The following is a 7,776-nucleotide window of genomic DNA, read 5'->3' on the forward strand; positions in this document are numbered from 1 at the left end:
TACCATAGTCCATTGCTTGATGTTAAAGGTAGAACGTCGGATTGTTTTTTGTGTTTATTCCTTGTTTTAGTCGCTATGACATCACACCCAATGATCTACTTCACTTCAAATGACTGCAACTGAAGCAGGGTGTGTGCTATTTTTATTCTTAACCTGCAACATATATACTGATATTTTACATTAAAAAACTCACAAGTGTTCCCCTTTATCTTAACAAAAAAAAGTTCAGATAGACAAAATAGTTCCTGAATAGTTACACTTTTTATCATGAGTATACCATTTTGGAGCAGAGGCCCTAAAATAGGCTTTAACACTACACGCCATCATTCGTACTGGGTGACAGGACACATACCTCCAGGACTCTTAACTACTTTTTGATAACATTCTAACTATTAGAGAGAAAATGAATTGTCTCCTGCTGTCAACCAGTGCCAATCCGTCCTCAGGTGTAGGAAGCATGGACCCTGATACATACTTGGACCTTGATCAACTGACAGCTGACTATGATTTATAAATGCTGTCTCCTTAGTTTACCAAAAAGACTCATGTTAAATATATATATATATATATAAATATTGTTAAATGTATATATATTGTCATGTTAATGTATTGTAGCGACCCTGTTGGGGACTCGGTCAGGTAGCGTCACTCTCGGCGCTCCGGCCAATCAGACGGGACATGGGAGGGTCTGTCCGGGGGAGCATGACGTAGTTCCGGTTGTTGTGTTGTTGGGAGTGTTGACTGAGTGAGCTGGAGTTACTGTGTCGGACGCTGTGGTGTTTCGCTAATAAAAGGATCTCTGCCCGGCAACTAATCGCCTCAGCGTGTTGAAGTAATCCACCACGCCCGGACGTTACATTGGTGTCAGAAGTGTCTTCGTACGGACGATATCGTTGAACCCGGTGGAAAGCTAGCGGTTAGCCTGCTGTGGGCATGGATCGTGTCGGCGGGACGAGCGGCTACGTTACGGTAAAGGAAGAGAGGAAAGAAGCGGAGGAGGGAGCTAGCGGGTGGTCGAAAGACATGGCCAGAAGTTTCGACGGAGCTACTAGGGGCGCGAGGGCTCGTTTGAGAGAGTCTGCAGTGAGGATGGCTAGGGACGCTGGCATCAGTCCCGCGGCGGATTTTCCCGCGGTTTCTCCGGGGAATGTAGCGTCAAACTACAATGGCGGCGCCCATCGCTCGGCAGTCCCTACGGTAAAAACACCGAAATACGACGGTAGGACGCCATGGGAGGCTTTCCTGGCTCAATTTGAATTGCTGTCGCATGCAGGGGAATGGTCCAATGAGACTAAGGCACTTCAGCTGGCGTTGTGTCTCACGGGGGATGCGCTGTCATGCCTGCTGCTGCTGAGCCCAGAAGACAGACGTCGTTACCCAGCGCTGGTAGGGTCGCTCCAGAGGCGTTTTGGACAATGTTTGCAACCCGAACTCCTGCAGAATGAACTAAACAATCGCTGCAGAAGACCGGGAGAGCCGCTGCGGGCGTTGGCAAACGATGTGGAAAGTTTGTCACGGAGGGCTTATGCCCACATGCCCCCTGAAGTGCAGAGCGAGCTGGCGCGGGACCAGTTCATCAGGGCAATTGTTCCCACAGAGCTGCGTGTCCAGGTCCAGCTGCAGCACCCACAGTCATTGCAAGCGGCTTTCGAGTTGGCTGCGGAGAGAGAGAATGTGTGGGGTGCAGCGCCTGGAGGCTACCATAGTGAGGGAGCACCTATGGCCAGGGCGGCGATGGCGGTCCCTCCAGAGGCAGAGAAACCATTGTGGGTTACGGAAGTGACTGAACTGATCAGGGCTGTGTCACTACAACAATCACACCGGCCGCGACCCAGAGTCTGCTGGGGGTGCGGGCAACCAGGGCATTTGGCCAGAAAGTGCCCCAAACCAAACAAGTACCAGGGAAACGGCCCGGGGTCCGCATAGAAGGGGATACGCGGACCCCGGCCGTAACCCCGACCACAGCGCCACGAGCCTCGGCAACAGAAGATGACAACGCCAGCATGGAGCCCGTCGTGGCGGTGGGGCGCACTGGGGAAGGTGACTCGTTCTATGTGCCGGTTACCGTGGAAGGACTGCCCTGCTTGGCACTGGTGGACACCGGTTCGACAGTAACTCTGGTAAGACCAGACATGATCACAGACTGGACTCATCTTGACCCCACCTCAGTGCGACTTCGCACTGTTACCGGAGAGCTGGCACCCATGAAGGGCAGAGGTCTGCTGTCTTTATCGGTGGGAGGGGTGACGGTGTGCCACCCGGTGTGGATAGCTGCAGTTCAGGACCCATGCATTCTGGGTTTGGACTTCTTGAGGGCCACGGGCTGCCATCTAGATCTACAGCAAGGCACAGTGAGTCTCCAGGGAGGGCCTTCCGTCACCTTGCTCTCCACCCCCAACCCGTCCCTACCCCCCGGGCCTCCAACACCAGCGGCGAGTACGGTGGTGACGGTCCCCTGCAACGCTATCCCCCCCGCCTGCCCACGCGAGTCATCTAGGGTCTTTCTCCCGGACGTCCACACCATGAGCCGTGCAGTGGAGGCGCCAGCAGCGATAAAGGAGGTGTGGAGAAAGAACTGTGTCGGCCTGCAGCCGCAGCAGCAGGAGCAGCTGTGGCACCTTCTCCTGGACTTCCAAGGCAGTTTCGCCAAGAGCGAGGATGAAGTAGGGCAAACTCACCTAGTGCAGCATGAGATTGACACAGGGGACGCGCGTCCCATCAAGTGCCGCCCCCGCCGCCTGCCGATGGCTCGTCAACAGGCTTGTGATGACGCGGTCACCAACATGCTCCAGGCAGGTGTCATCGAGCCGTCCGACAGTCCCTGGGCAGCAGCAGTGGTCATGGTCCCCAAGAAGACAAAAGGATGGCGACTCTGTGCGGACTACAGGCCAGTAAATGGGGTGACCAAGAAGGATTCTTATCCGCTGCCCCGCATTGACGAGTCCCTAGACCTGGTCTCCGGGTCGTCGTGGTTTTCGTCCTTGGACCTCCGCAGCGGATATTACCAGGTGCCACTGGCCCCGGAGGCCCGTCCCAAGACTGCTTTCTGCACTGGGCGGGGGCTGTGGCAGTTTAAGGTTCTCAGTTTTGGACTTTGTAATGCCCCTGCCACTTTTGTAAGACTGATGGACAAAGTACTGGCGGGGATCCCCCGGCAGCAGTGCCTGGTCTACCTGGATGACATTCTGGTCCATGGTAAAACATTTGAACAAGCCCTGGCGTCGCTGCGGTTGGTGCTGGAAAAAATAAGAGCGGCAGGCCTGAAACTGCATCCGGAGAAGTGCCATTTCATGCAGAGGGAGGTGTCTTTTTTGGGGCACCGTGTAGGTGGCGAAGGCATTGGCACCATGCGAGAGAAGGTGCAGGCCGTCGCAGATTGGCCCACCCCCACCAACCAGAAACAGTTGAAGAGCTTTCTTGGCCTGGCCTCATACTACAGGAGGTTTGTGCGGGGGTTTGCTGGCACTGCTGCACCCCTGTTCCATCTGCTGCAAAAGGACCAAGAGTTTTCCTGGACGGAGAAATGCCAGGCGGCATTCAACAACCTGCGGTACGCCCTAGTAGAGGCCCCGGTGCTAGCCCCAGCCGACCCCAGCTTGCCCTTCACGCTGGACACGGATGCTAGCGGATCAGGCATCGGCGGAGTACTCTCTCAACCTTTCCCCGAAGGCGAGCGAGTGGTGGCTTACTTCAGCCGGGCGTTCAACAAAGCCGAGCGAAGATACTGCGTCACCCGCAGGGAGCTCTTGGCGGTGGTGCTGTCAATCCGGCATTTCAAGTACTACCTAAGTGGCCTGAACTTTACGGTGAGGACAGACCACTCTGCCCTACAATGGCTCATGTCATTCAAGGAGCCAGAGGGGCAGGTTGCCAGGTGGTTGGAGGAGCTCCAAGCGTTTAATTTCAAGGTGGTGCACCGGGCTGGGACACGTCACACTAATGCCGATGCACTCTCACAACGGCCTTGTGCCGCAGGAGGGTGCCTCTACTGCGACCGGAGAGAGACCCGCGAGCGGGAACTGCAAGAGGAGGAGGGAGTCGGTCCGTCCGTGCGGCGGTTGGAGGAGGTTGTGATCCAGGATCGTCAGACGGTGGAACTGTCAGAATGGAGGCGACACCAGAGGCATGACGTGGACCTACAACCGGCAGTGCAGTGGGTGGAGGCACAGCGGCGCCCCCCCTGGGAGGAGGTGGCAGTGTTCTCCAGGGCAACCAAAGGGTTATGGTCACAGTTTGAGTCTCTACGCCTGAGCCAGGGCGTGCTCCAACGGGCATGGAAGGAGCCAGCAACGGGGGAGGAAAGGTGGCAGATGGTGGTTCCCAAGGTCCTGCGGGGTTCGGTGCTGGAAGCCATGCATGGAGCTGCAGGGGCGGGACATTTTGGAGTCTCAAAGACACTGCGGCGTCTTCGGCAGGGATTCTACTGGGGACAGTGCCGAAGGGACGTGGAAGACTTCTGTCGCCGCTGTGACCCCTGTACGGCACGAAAGGGGCCCTCAAGTCGCTCCCACGCCCCGCTGCAGCAGTTCCCCGTGGGGGGCCCAATGGAGAGGGTGGCTGTGGATGTGGTTGGTCCGCTGCCACGCTCAGACGGAGGAAACCGGTATGTGCTCACCGCAATAGACTATTTCACAAAGTGGCCAGAGGCGTACGCTTTACCAGACCAAGAAGCAGAGACGGTTGTTGAGGCCCTTGTGGGTGGCATGTTCAGCCGGTTTGGCGTGCCGGAGACCATACACAGCGACCAGGGAAGGAACTTCGAGTCGCGGGTGTTTGCCACCATGTGTGAACGGCTGGGCATGCACAAAACACGCACCTCCCCCCTGCGGCCACAGAGTGACGGACTTGTGGAAAGGTTCCATCGCACTATGGGCCAACAGCTAGCCATCCTCACGTCACAACACCAGCGAGACTGGGACAGGCATTTGCCACTGGTGCTCATGGCTTGTCGCTCTGCAGTCCAAGAGACCTCCTCCTGTACTCCCGCCCTGCTGATGCTGGGAAGAGAGCTCCGCACACCGGCAGAAATGGCTTTTGGGCGCCCCCCGGAATCCTCAGAGCCCCCCCCAGGCTCAGAATATGCCAGGAGGCTACAAGACCGGCTCGATTCAGCTCATGTTTTTGCCCGTAAGCAGCAGCAGAGTGCTGGCGTGAGACAGAAACGCAACTATGACATGAGAGCAAGAGGAAAGCATTTTTGCGCTGGAGAGCTGGTCTGGGTCTACAACCCCCAACGAAAAAAGGGCCGGTGCCCGAAGCTGGACAGTCAATGGGCGGGGCCCTGCACAGTGTTGGAGCGGGTGGGTGAGGTTGTGTACCGGGTGCAGCTACCGCCAAAGGCAGGAGAGTGGTGCTGCATAGGGACCGGCTCGCCCCGTACAGAGGGGTCGCCTCCCCGCTGCCAACAAGTGCCCGAGGGACGTCCTCACGGGGTGTTCCCCTGGGGCAGCCCCCGCCAGGTGCCTCGGGGACAACGGGAGAAGCTGTTGGGCCCGAGTTTCCAGCCGGCTTGGCCCTGTCGCCACCCACAGATAGACACGGACTCCTGGGGGGTGAGGTGGGGCCTGACATCGCCACGGGTTCAGGGGGCACGACCCCCCCGGCGGCGAGGCCGCAAAGACAGAGAAGGCCTCCGGTCCGGTTCGGAGACAGCGGAATTTAGGGAGGGGAAATTAGGGCTAGCATACACCTTGGGTCTTAGAGGTGGCTGTATTCTTCTGCAAAAAAAAAAAAAAAAAAGTGGTGTTCTGTTTTGTTCTGTCCTGTGTTCGATTGTAGGTGCATGGTTCCATTTTTCAGCAGTTCCTTGGGGGCAAGGACCTTTGTAAGGGGAGGGTAATGTAGCGACCCTGTTGGGGACTCGGTCAGGTAGCGTCACTCTCGGCGCTCCGGCCAATCAGACGGGACATGGGAGGGTCTGTCCGGGGGAGCATGACGTAGTTCCGGTTGTTGTGTTGTTGGGAGTGTTGACTGAGTGAGCTGGAGTTACTGTGTCGGACGCTGTGGTGTTTCGCTAATAAAAGGATCTCTGCCCGGCAACTAATCGCCTCAGCGTGTTGAGTAATCCACCACGCCCGGACGTTACAGTATATATATATTAGGGCCGGGACTTTAGCGCGTTAATTACGATCAATTAATTACAATGTGAATTAAGATGAATTAATTACACAAAAAATAACACATTTTGAACAACAAACATTTTTTACGCATTTTTACACTTATTTTTTGCACCGCGGAACGTTTCTCACTGGATGAGTTTCGGAGGACCGATTATACTGGAGCACCAACTAGCGTTCATGACTTCAGACAACAACAAACCACAGTGAACATGAACAAAGAGGCTGACGAGACCGTGTCGGGTGGCCCCGTGAATGGGAAATCTTATTATAATAAACACACGGATGGAAGCGTCGATAAGAGCGTGGTTGTGTGCAAGCTGTGCAACAAGGAATTCACATCGAGCCTCAAGTATCACCTCAACGCAACACAATTAGCAGCTAGCATGGACGTACAAGGACCCACACCCAACTCACACTGCACCAGATGACTGGTTTAAGGACCAGGGTAACTAAGTCCACGTCTGAACAAATAACCAATGTTCTGAATGTACTTGAAAGTATTGGTCTACTTAAAAAAACATAGTTTACAGAAGGTCTACTTACCTATAGGCTACCTGAATTTCTGAAAGTACTATATTTCTAAATTATGCTATTGCTACACTTGTCTGCTGGAATTGGTTGAACAAAAATAAAAATCCATGTGAAAAAAAATTACTTCTCACTGTTCTCAGGTCAAATATTTGTCCCGGCCCTAATATATATATATATATATATATATATTATATATAAGTTTGATATTATATATATATATATTAGGGCCGGGACTCGATTAAAAATATTAATCTAATTAATTAATTATATATATATATATAGTTAAATGTATAATGTATGTATATATATTGTAATGTTAAATATATATATATATATATATATATGTATAAATACACAACGTATTAATGTTTGCAACTGCACAATTGATGGATGATTATAATTTATGCGAAATAAAGACATTTTTCTTTTGTCTCAAACCTCAACAGCCAGCAAATACTGTTCATAGGTCTTTATAAGTGTGTTGTAGTAGCTTTCAAACATCATTTAACAACCTCATACAGTGGTGTCACTTTACTGAAAGCACACTAAGTTATGCTATGACATATTATTGATTCAAGGTTAAATTCATAATCCGCTCTAAAATGTGTCTGAATCACTGAATAAAGTTATACTGTTTCCAGTGCTTTCTACTTGTTATTTTGACCACAAATGGCAATAAGGCAATAAGACTTAAAAGTGTTTTCTGGTGGTATCTCAAGGGAACGTTGATTTTCTCTTTTTGACATATTAATTTGTTTTACCCAACTTTAAAGAGAACCTAGAAATGTGGGATATGTTTGAATATGAAGAAAGTTTTGAAATAATCAGAAAACCTTCTGAAATCATATGATTCATTACAATTCCAGAGGTTTCTATATTAATTCAAATGAATCCCATGTATTATTCAGGTAAATCGGTGCCACGTTCATATTTAAAGAAGTTAATGACACAGAAAAGCGAAGCGAAAAATGCCCCCAGGTTTTTTGACTCTGCAAAGAAAATATGAAATGATAAAAGTTGATCTTTACTCGGCTTAATACTTGACAGCCATGCAGAATGCTGGGAGCCCCACTGCTTAATGTTCCACTATATGTGGATATTATTGTTTATATGAATAGTCTCTGAA

Source organism: Pungitius pungitius, chromosome 16 (genome assembly GCF_949316345.1).
Source record: "Pungitius pungitius chromosome 16, fPunPun2.1, whole genome shotgun sequence".
In the NCBI taxonomy this organism is placed as follows: Eukaryota; Metazoa; Chordata; class Actinopteri; order Perciformes; family Gasterosteidae; genus Pungitius; species Pungitius pungitius.